The sequence below is a fragment of the Acinonyx jubatus genome, chromosome B3 (assembly GCF_027475565.1).
Source record: "Acinonyx jubatus isolate Ajub_Pintada_27869175 chromosome B3, VMU_Ajub_asm_v1.0, whole genome shotgun sequence".
In the NCBI taxonomy this organism is placed as follows: domain Eukaryota; kingdom Metazoa; phylum Chordata; class Mammalia; order Carnivora; family Felidae; genus Acinonyx; species Acinonyx jubatus.
The window spans coordinates 89,701,383-89,717,267 of record NC_069386.1 but is presented as its reverse complement, the minus strand read 5'-3'; positions in this window follow the sequence as shown (position 1 = coordinate 89,717,267).

Here is a 15,885-nt window from a genome sequence, read left to right as displayed (position 1 = left end):
GTATTTTTTTTATTTCTCTTTTAATTTCTTGGTTAATCCATTCGTTTATTACTAGGATGTTCTTTAAATTCCATGTATTTGTGTTCTTTCCAAATTTTTTCTTGTAATTGACTTCAAGTGTCATAGCATTGTGGTCTGAAAATATGCATGGTATGATTCCCATCTTTTTTTTTTTTTTTTTTACTTGTTGAGGGCTCATTTCTGACCCAGTATGTGATATATTCTGGAGAATGTCCCATGTTCACTTGAAAATAATGTGTATTCTGCTGCTTTAGGATGAAACATTCTGAATATATATGTTGAGTTCATCCTACCCAGTATGTCATTCAAAGTCATTGTTTCCTTTTTGATTTTCAGTCCATTGCTGTAAGTGGACGTCAAAATCCCTTACTATTACTGTAGTATTATAAATAAGCTCAGTATGGAGCCCAACATGGTGGATCTCACAACCCTGGGATCAGGACCCGAGCCAAAATGATGAATCAGATATTCAACCAACTAAGCCACCCAGGTGCCCCAGTATTTTTATATTAAATTTTAAATCAATTAAAAAAATGTAAAATATGTCCTAGGAATAATAACTGTTAAGTTATTGATTTGCTGCTCTAGACAGATTTTTTTTTTCTAACAAATATATGTAAAATGGTTTTCCAAATAAATAATTCATCAATGTGACACAAAAAATTCTGCATATTATCAGTGTTGTGTATATTACAGTTTGACAGACATTAAAACAACTGTATAATATTTCAGATATTATTGATCTATAACTTTGTAAGTTTATTAGATTCTTAAAAAATTTACTATTTCTTGTATAACAATTTTCAATGATAAATAGCACAATAATACCCTTGATGACTAAATGTCATGAGAGATGCAACTTGCAACTCTCCTTCAAACGGAGTTGTTTTCAAAATTTAACTTTAAAAAATGGATTGGAGTTGTCTGTCATAACATGATTAATGAAAAGTCAGTCGTGATTAATGAAATATCAAAGAAAGAAAGATCTATCAACATAAAGTGGAAGCTTCTATTGAGCAGACCTGATCACATTACTTGAATATCTGGGAGAACTAAGGACATGTTTTAACTCCATGCCTTTTACCCATTCCAAAATATCTCAATATGTGAATTAATGGAATTTACCCTCACTTCCTTTCGTTATTTCATTCTAAACATATGAGTACAGAAAACATTGATAAACCCTTGTGTTATTTCCTGATCAAATACTTACGTATAGTTTTCAAATTAATATTACACTTGTATCTACATACTTTTATATAACATTGCAAAACTACAAATTAAAGTTTTTTCATAAAAGCAATTCTTAATTATCTTCTTTTAGGATAAATAATAAACATAAATACAACTTTCTTGGCTAAGTATTTCTACATGTCACATTTAAAAAATGCCTGGTATCTATACATACGATTTTTATTCAGGCTAAAGACTTACATGGGCTATTAACTCAGCTAGAATATATTCTTTTGTTCTTAAATTGTTTTATTTAGAACTAGTTTTGATTATTGTGATTACTAATAAAAGGCAAAATTTACTGAATGCTAATAGTATGCTCTGTATACCCTAATAACTTATATTATCTCACTTGAACTTCATGGCTAACTCTGATATAATTGTTATAAGAAAGACATGATAATTTGCCTGTATTTAGAAATATCTTAGTAACAATACCTATCAAAAGTTCAGAAATAACAGAAGTAAACCAGTGAATCAAGGAAGTGTAATTTTTAAAAGTTTACTGTGTCCATACCAAAAATACAGTTCGCAAACAAAGAGCACTCAAAATAAACACAGTATGAAGCTCTTGGGTAAACTGTTATAAAGCAGCATATAGCTAGGAGACAGGAACTGTTTATTCTTCACAATGATTAGTTATAAATGACCGAGAACTGGTTAGTGATTACCTTAGGTCAATTTTGGGGAACTGTGTAAGTTTACTTGTGAATTCCAGAGTCATAAGCAAGAAATGACCCAGGTCAAGTTAGTCTTGCAAAATAAGCAAAAATAAGCTTTGTTTGTATGTCTAAACTCTCTTTGTCTGCTCAGAGAATTTTCAAGACAATCTCTTTTTTTTTATTTTAACCCAAAATTTGAACTCTGATATGACTATGTATTTTAGTGGAATATATTTAGAAGTATTCATTTTGAATCATTTACAAAGTCAGGCAGAATTAGGAAGTGTACTGTATTAAAATGTTCTCTATTTCTCTGAAATACATGAAATTCAAAAGCATTCAATTATTGTATTTACACAAAGATATATATGTAGAATAATATATTAACTGGATTGTACCCATTGCCCATAAGAACTGGTGACCTACATCTTTTCATGTATCTGTTGGCTACATGTATATCTTCTTTGGAGTAATGTGGAAAACAATATGAAGGTTCTTCAAAACTTAAAAATAAAATTACCATATAATTCAGTAATTCTCCTACTGGTATTTACCTGAAGAGAAAGGAAACAGTGCTTTGGAAAGATATATGTACCCCTAAGGTTATTGCAGCATTATTTACAATGGCCAAGATATGGGAGCAAACCAAGTGTCCATCCATAAATGAATGGAAAGAAGTTATGGTGACATGGTGTATACACACACACACACACACACAAATTAAAAAAAAATGAGACACTGCCATTTGCAACAACATGGATGGGCCTAGAGGGTAAAATGCTAAGTGACATTAAGTCAGAGAAAGACAAACACCATGTGACTTCACTTGTATTTAGAATTTAACAAAACAAATGAACAACAACAACAACAACAAAAAAACACAAAAAAAACCCCAGACACTTAAATACAAAGAACAAATTGATGTTTGCCATATGGGAGATAGTTGGTAGAGGGTAAGTGAAACAGATAAAGGTAATTAAGAGTATACCTGTCTTGAAGCACACTGAGAAATGTATATAAATGTTAAATCATTATGTTGTACACCTGTAACTAATATAGCAATGTATTTTAATTGCCTTTCAATAGAAAAATAAAAAACAAAGGGGAGAAATAAAATATGAAATAAAAATAAAATAAAACATAAAAGCTTAGGTTGCTTCAAAAGTGAATTTCAGTTCAGTTTCTTACCTGTTTACAGCAACTCTTTTCCTCAAATTACTAATTATCACCCCACCTCCATCAGGAGGGAGTACCTACCAAACATGTTTTTATAGATAATAACAGGAGTTTTCCCTTTATCTAAATTGAATCAAGCTCCTCTTCCATGAATTTGCTCTCCTGAGTCAGCCATAGGCTGCCAATATGCTTGGAGTTTATACTAATTCTTCAATGTTCAGAGTATAATTTTTTTTATTATAAGCTTCAGGAAACGTGTCTATGTCTTGCAAAATTATCATTGCAGATGATAAGATGCATTTCAGGCAAAGTGAGTGCTTTAAGGTAAATAAAAACATATGAGTAAAAGACATCTAATGATTTGGAATACTGCAAATAAAACCGAAAAGAGGTAGAAGCAAATCCTAAAAGCCTCGGTTGCCAGATACTGAACATTTTGTGCCAGCATTTGGAAATTCTAATTTGGGGTTATCTACAGGCTGTGCTACAGTTCTTGCCAGCCAGAGGGATCTAGCCAGGGGAATGGGCCATAATGTGAATAGCACATCCTCATTGGGATCAGGGTCTAGACAGAAATTTCCATCCAACTTTTTAACTAATCAGTGAAAATTTTTGGAAAATGTGTTAAAGATTATTTGGACAAACACATGAGATCTGTTAACCAACATACTTTTTTTTTAGCAGAAATAATTTTGAAATTCAGTATAGACTTAATCCCCCATTACATCTTCCCATGAAATACAAAATTACAACGTGATGAGTTCTCAGACTGAGATATTCAGTACCATCAAGAATATTCTAGAGTAGACAAAGAGTGATGCACACTATTAATGAATGACAATAACAAGTCAGGTGTTGTACTGAAATTTTTATCTGCACTTATTACCTATCAATATATATAATAATCTCAAAAATTAGATTACTTCTAGGAAGTTCAAAATCAAACATGTGTCTTAGTTTCACTAACATGGTCTTCGTGTATAAAAATTATCTAGTTTAATCCTGCTTCTCCACATATATATTCTCTGGCCTTGAATTTTTGTTTCTACTGCATGTACTTGTGATTGACACAAAAATTGCTGTACCAAAATTACGTACAGGAGAAATGAATATTCTGGATTATTCAGTAAATTGCTAAAGGCCACACATGAAAACAATATAATTTTATTCCAAATCCAGGTACTTTTGACTAAAGACATTTTTCTTATCTTTTTACAATTAATTAGATAAAACTATTATTTTAATTTTAGCTATTTTTTAATGTTTATTTTTGAGAGTGAGTGAGCGAGCAAGCACAAGAAGGGGAGGAGCAGACAGAAGAGATGGGAGACACAGAATCTGAAGCAGGCTCTAGGCTCTGAGATATTAGCACAGAGCCCAAGACAGGGCTTTAACTCACCAACCACGAGAACGTGACCTGAGCTGAAGTCGGACACGACTGACTGAGCCACCTTGGTGCCAAGGTTTAGCTATTTTTATGCCCTGAGCTAACAGAAATTTGATTCTAATTCATTGTAATCATAAGCAGAAGACAGGGGTGATAGCTCTTTTTTCTTTTTTTATAATTGATCCTAAAACTAATGTAGGTACTGATTCTCCACCATCCAAACAGAGAATACCTCTCTGAATAAAAACTTGAATTTGACTGAAAACATTTAAATAAAAACTAACAAAATAACAACTTTTATATTTACTTCTCAGAAGAAAAAAGACTCATCAGGCAGGCTTGCTAACCACAGGGAGGTTGGCACCAGAGAAGGTCCAATGAGGTGAGGTTAGATTGAACTGGGGTGTGAAGTGATAAAAAGGGATATTGTCAGAGGAGTGAAGGTGTACTGTAGTTTAGAAAGAATCCCCAAGTTCATATCATCGGCATGCCCTAAGAGATAAGAACCAAGGTGACAATGAAATTGAGAGGAAACAAACAGGTCAGGAAATACAATTTGAATGAAATCAATTAATGTATCACTGATGGCACTGATGTGTTATATATCAAAAGCATGCTTCACATATGAGTGGATTATTGTAGACTCACCTAGGAATAGACTCTACACCTCTTCTTGAACCCAAGGCCTGATGTAACTTGGCCTCTGCTACCTCTCCAAACACATTTCTACCATGGCCTTCCTAGCTCATCACATGCTATGGTTACTGGATTTTTTTTTCCTGTTCTTTTAATATGTCCCATCTCTGCTTTCTAGTCTTTTTATTTTCTGTAAACCCTACCTAGATGCTTGTGCTCTCAGATATTTGTATTGTTTATTTCTTCTTGTAATTCAGATTTTAGTTCAAAATTTATGCATTGTAGAAGTGTCTTCCTTATCATCATATTCAATTCCTGTCACTACTTAGTTCCACAGATACTTTACTATACATTACCAATAGCACCTAACGTTCTCAGAAATAGTATTTTTATTTTATTTCTTTCTGTTTATTGTTTGTTTCTCCTTCAAGAATATAAGCTACATGAAGGGGTTGCCTGTCATGTTAACCACTCTATTTCAGAATGCTAAAACTGCCTAACATATAAGTAGGAAAAGATAAATATTTTAGTACATGAATTCTTATTAGTCAATTTTCATTAAATTCTTCTGTAGAAACAAGCAACTCCTGAATCTCAGTGGCTGACACATAAAGTTATTTCTTGCTTTTGTTTTATGTTTGCTTTGAGTTAGCTGCCAACATGCCCCAAAAGTCTTTTCTTGGACACAGGATAAAGGAGTCATCCTCAGCTGGGTCATGCAATTGTTGTAGCAGAGGGAAAAAAGGTAATGGAAAAGAATGCAATGATACTGAAAGTACATCATTTCAGCTTGCATTCTGTCGTCCCAGCATGTCATATGGCCAAGGCTGCTTTCAATAGGAGTTGAGGCAATTCACACGGTAGTGGTCAGAATTGTATGATCCTGTTAACCTGTTAGAGCTGCAGGTTGATTAGTATGGACTACACTGGAACACACCTTTCTGTGTCTACAGAGAGGGGGCCAGATAACTGTGAACACTAATTCAATCTATCATAGTATTAGAATGGATCGAGAGGAGGCACAGTAAAAAGTCACAGAGAACATTAGTTTTTGAGTGAGGCTGAGTGAATTTTAGGAAAAGTTAACTGTGACTAAACTATCAAACACAACCAACATGCTGGTCTGGCCTAACTAACATCAGAAACTCCTTCTAAATATATGTATTTCATGAAACTAAGGTATCATCTACTCTAAGACAATGCCATTATTTTATGTACCCCTATGGGGGGGAGGGAGCTAATGCAATAGACACCAGGTTAAGAAGCATTTAGAAGAGAAAATGAGACTAGGAATAGGTAATCAACAAATATGTTAGTAAATATTTATTAACAACTGAAGCTTCTAATACTTTTCCAGAAGCTAAACATATTTACTGATAATAGAGAAGATTGGCCCTGCAAATTAAAAGATTAAATACGTTTATGGGAGCATATTTAATCACTTAAATTAAAATTCTTATGTTAATTTTGATCTATGCGTAACTAGTATTTCCAAGAAAATATTATCTATGTGTCAACTGGACAGGTATTGATACTTCCATTTGAGAAAAACACTGGGAAGCTAGATAGAAAATCTGATTCTTATCATCATTCTTACTAACAAGCAACACTACTTCACAAATAAAGGTTGGCCTCAGTGTGTTTCAGTTTCATATAATATAATCTATGCAAGGAAGTACCAAATAACATTTCATATAAAAATAAAAAAAGGGAAAGGACTGGCTGATAAAATGTTGGAGGCTAGACAATTTCTATAAAAATACTAATGTATTAAAATAAGAAAATGTATTAAAATTAAATGTATTAAAATTAAAATAAGAAATCATATATATGAGTCTCATGATTATTGGGTATGTTAATCTTAGGGACTGGGACAAACTGGTAGATTGGGATCTGACAGAAATAATCAGCTTTACACACTTAGTTGAGTTGCACAGTATCAGCTAAAAAGTGTTTAAAGACACTATATGATTATTATGATATATACTGTGCCATGAGAGTTAATTCTAGTAGATCTGGAGTTGCACTAAGCCATTTTACTGAAATAATGGATGTACCTGTGACATCAACTCCTCATCAAGGCATCACCCTTTCCATTAATTGTTACCTTATAACCATTTGTATAAAGATTGGTTTAAGTTTGTCAACATAGTTTATTGATAACAGGGATTGAGGATTTATAGGTGCCTCTGTGAGATATATAAGAAGGTGCTGACACTGGGGCAAACTACATAGTAAAATCAAGCCTACATGATCTACAGGATATAAGAAGTCTGAGCTTCCACTCTATACTGGACTCCCTGCTTTCATGGGGTTCCATGTATGTATGAGATGGTAGTCTTGACCCAAAAGAGAAAGCACATCATGGTGCCCCTCCAAGGGATGGTTGGAGACTATACTCAGATTCTCTGAACCCTTGGTGTGAAATAGTGTTTCAATGTGATTATTGTTCTTTCTTAAGAAACAAGTTGCTATGCAGTATAATTTTCTTGTAACAAACCACAGATTTGTAAAAATTATTATTTTGGTCCTATGAGTCTTTTGTGTAGCAACTGAGCCCTGCCCAACTGCCACCATTAATACATATGTATGCACTCTCTAGATGACAATAAAGGAAAAAAACAACTCATGAGATAATATACCTAGGACCCTGGAACAGAAAGAAAATATGGATGATATTATCAAAATAGTTAGAGCTTGCTTCTTGGGAGACAAAGAGAGTGTCCAGAGATGGCAGGGCACAATCAAGAGTTTGGAACCAAATTAACCAGAGTTGGATATCAGTTCTAAAATTTTTCTCTTAGTAATCTTAACCAAGGATCTTAAACACTTCAAGGCTGATATGTAAAAGGAAGGAAAGCTTCCCCATCATGCTCCTACATTTTTAAATATTAGTAAAAAACTATATCCATATCTAGCTATTTATCCATATAAATTTTTGTCTATCTAAATTTATATCTATGTGTATCTATATCTTATTTTGATATATCTAGACTTATAATCCCCTGCATTTGATTGATCAATATAAAAAAATAAACAAAGCAAAACCATTGCCCTTGAAATTAAAATATTTAAACTATTTGATATCCCCGGAAGCTTCATCTCACTAAATAAAATTCTTGACAAATTATGGCCAAATTTGATGCTTGTCCTTTTATAGATTCTAGATAGTGGCTAAGGAGAATTTGTACATTAATTAAAAAACAATGAGAAAGACATTTAAATAAGGAAACAAATATACAAACAAATGGAATGAAAGAAAATATATATCATTAAATATTGAAATATATAATCTCCACTTTTTCAAATAAACTTTAAATTTCAAAAATGTATATGATCACCTGAGGAGTGACACAAAATCAAGTGTTAATGCAATATCCATCTGATTTGGAAAGCATGGAACATAAATTATTTGTCCAGTAAATACATGTTTGATACCTGTCCATTATTTTGTTAATGATAAATTCATAATATGGAAATAATCAGGACAGGACAGGGGTATATAAATATAAATCAGGGCTACACCATAAACTGGGGTTCATGAGAGAATTGGGACAATATTCATGTACACTGATAATTCATGTAATATTAACAAAGTAGAGTTAAAATGTTTCACGTATTTCCATGTAAAATAAATTACTATACCCCTGGACATCCTGGAAAGTGACAGTCAAGAAATTATATCGAAGCCTTAAAATTTTATGACAATTTGGACTTATACAGAGGTGGGGAGATGATATTAAATTTAGAATAAGAGGTGCAAGAAAATTATGAGCATGGGGAAAAAGGAGATTAATATTTCTTTTGTTTTTCTTTTAAATCTTACCTGCTGTTTGAAGCCTCTTTTTTAATTAATTTATTTACTTATTTATTTTTTGAGCCAATGCACGCATGTGTACCAGAGGGGCAGAGGGATGCAGAGAGAATCTTAAGTAGGTTCCCTGCCCAGTGTGGAGACTACAGGGCTCAATTCACAACCGTGAGACCATGATCTGAGCCAAAATCAAAAGTTAGATGCTTAATCAACTGAGCTACCCTGGTGCCCCAAAAACCACTTTGAAATAACTCTTTTTTTGCAATTTGTATCCTCTTCTCCTAGTACTTTTTTCTGCCTCCATCAAATGATCAAAAACTTATTGATGATAGACTTTAATTAAGCTTATATTCTCAGGCTGGATAGGAGATATTCCAAATAAGATAAATATAGGTGATTTTTTTTAAATTTTGCTTATTTTGAGAAAGAGAGCAAGCAATCAGGGGAAGGACAGGGAGAGAAAGAGAATCTCAAGCAGGCTCCACACGGTCAGTGGGAGCCCAGTGTGGGGCTCAATCTCACAAAACTTGAGATCATGACCTGAGCCAAAATCAAGAGTTGGATGCTTAACTGACTGAGCCACACAGTTGTCCCAATGTATGTGATATTTTAACATGTAATTTGAAGAAATAAAAATTGGGTAATGTAGTAAAAATGTTATTTATTTTAATTTTCTTATTTGAGTATAGTTGACACACAATGTTACATTAGTTTCAGGTGTGAAAACATAATGACTCAACATCTCTATGTTATTCTGTGCTCACAGAATAACATCTGTAACTATACAACTCTATGACAATATCATTGACTATATTCCCTATGCTGTGCCATTCATCCCCATGACTTATCCATTCCATAATTGGAAGCTTGCATGTTAGTGTGGGTAATTTAGACAGAGTAATAGAGAAGGATTTTCTGATGATGAAAATTTGATTTGGCAACAGATTTGGCAAGAAGATGCAACAGAAAGGATGGCAATGCGATACATGTGAAAGAGGAGAATAATCCTATAAAATCAATTTGAGGAAGTAGGTGGGGTCTTCAAGTTAGGGAAAAGGAGTTTGGATTTACTCTAGGGAACGTGAGAACTTGAGACCTTATAGGCAAGAATGATAGTGTAAACAGATTTTTAAAGGTCTCTATGATTGCTATGGATTGTAGATGAGCTAGAAGTGAAGCAGGGAAATCTGATAGAGGCTGTTGTTGGACTTGATGCAAGAAATAATAGAGACTCAATTAAGGAAGTTTTGGGGAAGTGGTCAGAATTGATCACCTTTGATACACATTTTCAGAGTAAGTCAAGGTCATAATGGTGAAACATGAAGAGGTTAAGAAATAATAATAAAAGAAGACTTCATTGATAAAAAACAAAATATTAACTTTCTGATCTAATTAACTAAAATGAATTATGATATTTTAATATTTAAAATATTTCATTATAAAGCACTGCATAACAGAGAAGAATTTTACAGAAAATGGACATTTTTTAAAGTGTACAAGACTAAAATATACTGTGTTCAGGTTGGATGGAAGTAAAATAAATTAGAAGCAAATGTTAGAATAGTAGCAATGACAGTGCTGTTAACAGAGAATCATCAAAATTGTTTCAGAAAAGAGCATGGTAAATAAGCTTTAAATAAATCTGTTGCCCTTAGACTGATGCCTAATGCAAATGCTATCATGTTCTGTGCAAAGTGTGAAAAACAGTGTTGCTAGATCAAAATAATCAACATATTTTTCTGCAATAGGGAAAATACTAGAATATTTATGCCATTAGCATTTCTCTGATTAGCCACAAACACAAACAAAACCAAAATGAAGATAAGCCGATCGATTTCTAAATATTCTATACATTGTGTTTTATGGCATTCCAAATACTTCTAAGGCATGAGTCCTAATACACAAACACATGCTTTGAAACGGGAAATAATAGCGCCATTCCATCAATTAGGATTACAGTTTTTATGGGACTGCAGCATCCAACTAGAATTTTAGTAGTTTGGAATTGAAATATCACAGTTTCTGTTAAGACAGTGCTCAGGATATTGAGCTAAATCTGGTAATTCTTGAAAATGTATAATGAACAAAACATGTCAGTCAAAACTTGAAAATTCACAACATATTCTATTGCTATTTTACAGGGAACTCCTCTGTTCAGCCCAGACTCCAAAGAAAGTCTGCCACTTTGCAGACAACCATTATCCAATTTTTCAGCAAGTACTGCTGGGATGGTGGTTCCTTTATAGGTCAAATATCGCTTCCAAGCAGTGGATATTTATAGCGTTCTACTTTCCTGGAAAATGCTGACGCTGCAGTGCTATGTTTAACTTGTGAGCTCAGATAACAGATTGAGTTGATAACATTAGTTCCAGCTTTTACATTTCACCTTTCTTCCTTCCTAGTCCATTTTTTTTGTGAATCATTCTATCTACCTACTTGCACAAATGTCATGTCTATCAATTCAGGGAAAGATCTGTACCCTATTTCTGTGCTTACCCTGGAGCATGTACTTTACCTTGAGAGACACAAAATGAAAATAAATTGTGTCAGACTATTTCTCCAAGCAAGCTGATAAAAATGCATGGTGTTCTTGTGAGAGTTTTCTTCTTTCTAAAGTCTCAGAAAAAGCAATGCATGCAGGCAAATTCTCATTCAATTTTAAATGCTGACCATACACTGACCGGAATACCTAGTATGCCTAACACAAATCTTTCAACTATCATTGGAACCCACTTAACCCCACAGAAAATCTCTTACTGCCCCAAGTAGCAATAATTTGGTTAAATAAATTTTAGAATTCACGAAGGTTGCGTATGCATATATAGCATATATAATAACTCTGGTTAATTTTCCAGAAGACATATGCTATAATGAAATATTGCTAACTGAAACAAAAGAAATAATAGTGATATCATTATTAAACTTCTCTAGATTTCAGTGCCTTTCAAGAATTGCATACCTAACCACTCCAACAACCCTGAGCTCAAGTCTTTGCATGGGCCTGAATTGGGGCAAATGAATATAGTTTTCAAGATAAATAAAGGCAAATCATAGTCAAAGTTCAGTTGAGTGATATAATATACACTGAGATCATCTTCACAGAGAAGATGGAAGAATAATGAAGTGAAGAATTTCACAGCTGACAGGTTCATCATCAACCTTAAATTAGCTTAGTTTGCTTTTAAAAGAAAGTCTATAAAATATTCACAATAGCAGGCCTTTAGAAGAGGCACAATTGAACCTACAAAACCCATTTCAATGTGGCAGTCTGAACAACTATGCTCTTTATCATATAAAAAAGAAAAGTAAGTGGTATTTCCTTCAGTAGATTCTCATATTTATGGTTCTACAATCCATTCGTGTGAATAAATGACTCAGGGCTAAACCCTCATAAGAATCACATGAGATGCCTTACACAGCTTAATTGAGGTATAAGTTGTATGCAATTCAATTCACCATTCTTATGCCAGCATTTATTTAAAGAGTTCTTTTGATGTACACAATTTTAGTACAATGGCCAGAGTTACATAGAGAACCCCAAAATGTATATTTCTGTACTCCATTAATGCTGATTTTTTAAAAAATTTTTTTACATTTATTCATTTCTGAGAGACAGAGAGAGACACAACACAAGCGCGGGGGCCAGGGGGTGCAGAGAGAGAGGGAGACACAGAATCCGAACCAGGCTCCAGGCTTTGAGTTGTCAGCACAGAGCCCAACGGGGGGCTTGAACTCACAAATCATGAGATTATGACCTGAGCTGAAGTCCGACACTTGACGGATTGAGCCACCTAGGCACCCCCATTAATGCTGATTTCTTATGAATGAATGCACAAACCAACCAAACTTTTGTAGCACACTGTCCATGGTAGGCATTAAATATTTGGAATAATGTTTGTGCACTAGTATCTTAACAAAAATTGTTTCAATATTTAATTTCTAATATTTAAGTATTTAAAATACCTGATAAAAATAGTTTTAATTACTAACAGAAAGTAATATTTTGTCAAGGGAATGTTAATTTTAGTTTTGTTTTCAAAAGGAAATGCATTTTCTAAATTATAATTCAAAATAAAATTCAACCTTCATATTACATAAGTACAGAACTGTATTTGACTTCTGGTAACAACGATCTGAAAAAGTGTGATTTGAAAAAATTAGGGGTTTTACCTTTATCACATAAAAAGAAATATAAAGGTGGTGATCAGGGCTAGTCCTAAAGCCCTTTTGTGTTTTTACAAACCCAGACTTTCTTCTCAGTCATTCCTATTCTGTGCTTATTTATGCACAGTTCCAAGATAGCTATAGGAGTTCCAGTCATAATGTCGTATTGCAGGGAGTAAGGTAAAAGAAAGGAAAAGGCAACGAACAAAAGACACATGCTGGCTAAGGCAGTTAACCCCTTCCCATATCACCTTTAAAAAACTTTTATGAAAGATCCACTCAACAGTTTTTCCTTAAATATATTAGACAGAGGTTAATTACATAGCAGCAGCCACTTCAAGGAAGAATGCAGAATAGCTTTTTAACTGGTCACTTTACTGAAACAATACAAGTAGGATCTATTAGCAAGAAAGAGAAGAACACTGGGCTACAAGACATTTATATCCACCATATAGATTAATAAGAGGTAAACTCATCTTAATATCATCTATGTTTTGGATAAATGTTATCTTGTTAGTTTTTATCAAAGAACCAAAAATTCTCTATGATGACTTTGCTCACCCTCTTATCTACAACTGAAATTATCTTTACTTCTATCTCCATGTCACATCTACCAACATGGCCTGCTTTAAATGTCATCTCATCCATATGTGCCCAATCTGCTGAACCTACAAGTAGTCATTCTGTTTTCATAAAGATATTATTTCAGCTTTTTGAATAATCTATCATTTATTAAAATAATTAATTAGATAATTAAATCTTTATCTAGCATATAATTACCACCATCTAGATATTGGGATGGTATAGTTTTAAATTTTCTCGACTATATTAACCTAAGAAATCAGTACATTTAATAATTTTCACTTAATAATATGGCAAATTGAACCTGTTCCAGCTATGTATATAGAATTATTTACTGATAACAAAGGTTTGGGTCAAAAGCAAACACAGCATGCTTCAGACTAGTAAAAGTGCTACCCAGGAAGAAGACAAAAAGGAATGATTTTCGTTAAAAAAAAAACTGGAATATTCAATATGCTGATTATATTTCACAGCTTTACTTTAAGCTTTCTAATTATCATCCTCCTTAAGAGGCAGGTGAAAAGTATGTTTTCCAGGAAATGACAAAAAGACATATGGGGCAGGATATCTTACCTGGTAGGATTATCTCCAAAGGTACTCTCAAAGGTAACTCTTTGTACTCTCAAAGGTAACTCTAAGATTATGTATGTCTTGTCCTCTTTCTATTTTATGTTACACAAAAAGGTCCACAGAGAGATTCAACGAAGAAAATTTCAACTAAAAGAAAGCAAAGGAAACTATTTAGAAAAATAATTTGAAGCTACAATTAATTAAAACTGTGAATACAATATAATGAAAACTGTATCAAAGGCCAAAATCATTCAAAAATACTAAACTTTGTTTTCAAAGAATAACCCTCAAATATAGTACTCTTAAAAAAACAAATGAATTGATCTACTATGTTATGAGGAATTTTAATACACTTTTGACTGTAACTATTAGATCAAGGGGGAAAATCATTAAGATAATAGAAGACTCTAGAAGTTCAATTATTAAGATTGATCTAATGGAGAAATATATTAAGAACTCTCTATAATTGATTAGAATATCCACATTTTTAAGTTTTTATTTTCAAGGAAACACTTATAATAAATGATCATAGTCTGAGACATAAAGCTGGCCTTCAAATTTAAACAGAAGTTTGTATTATACAAATTACATTTTCTCACTACAGTACACTTATATTTGATATTTTAAAATTTTGAGAGCCACATATATTTTCACTTAAAATTTTCAAGCATTTTTTTATTTTTTTAATGTTTATTTATTTTAGAGAGAGAGAGAACTCCCATGTGGAGCTTGAATTCATGACCCGTGGATCATGACCTGAGGTAAAGTTGGATCCTTAATGGACTGAGCCACCAACACCCCCCCCCACATATTTTTAAATAAAAAAATCTGTTGTACAAACCTGAGTCAATGAATAAATCATTACAATTTTGAAATACTTAAAATTTTATCACAGTAAAAACACTAAGTTTTAAACTTGTAGAAGGCGATAAATGTTTCTTAGATGAAAAGTTATAGTCTTGAATGTTTTGGAGAAAAAAAAAACATTCTAAGCTTCCAATGTTTGAAATAAAAGGGGCACCTGGGTGGCTCAGTAGGTTAAGCGTCTGACTTCAGTTCAGGTCATGGTCTCACGGTGGGTGGGATTGAGCCCTGGATTGGGCTCTATGCTGACAGCTCATGGCCTGGAGCCTGCTTTGGATTCTGTGTCTCCCTCTCTCTCTGCCCCTACCTCACTCGGACTCTGTCTCGCACTCCTTCTCAAAAATAAACATTAAAAAATTAAACAAAAAAGAAATAAGAAAAAGAACAATATAATAGGGAATTATGAGGAAGAAAATATTAAATACAAGTGCAGAAATTAGTAGAATGTAACTACATATCCAACATAGTCAACAAAATTGATTATCTGGAAAAAAATTATCATATAGAAAAGTCTCTATATTCTGAATACAAAAAAGTGGTCAGGGTTTATACAGAGTATTAAATGTTAAAAGAGAGACACCCAGGTACTATAAAGATTAAACAGATACTGAGAGAATATTATGTATACTATTTTCTGACATACAAAAACATGGATGAAAAGAGGAAATTACTAGAAAAATACTTAATACCTTCTTGAAAATAGAAAATATTAATCCTAGAAACATTAAAATTAAGTAAATAATGTCCCCCTTCAAATACCAGAACCATATATCTTA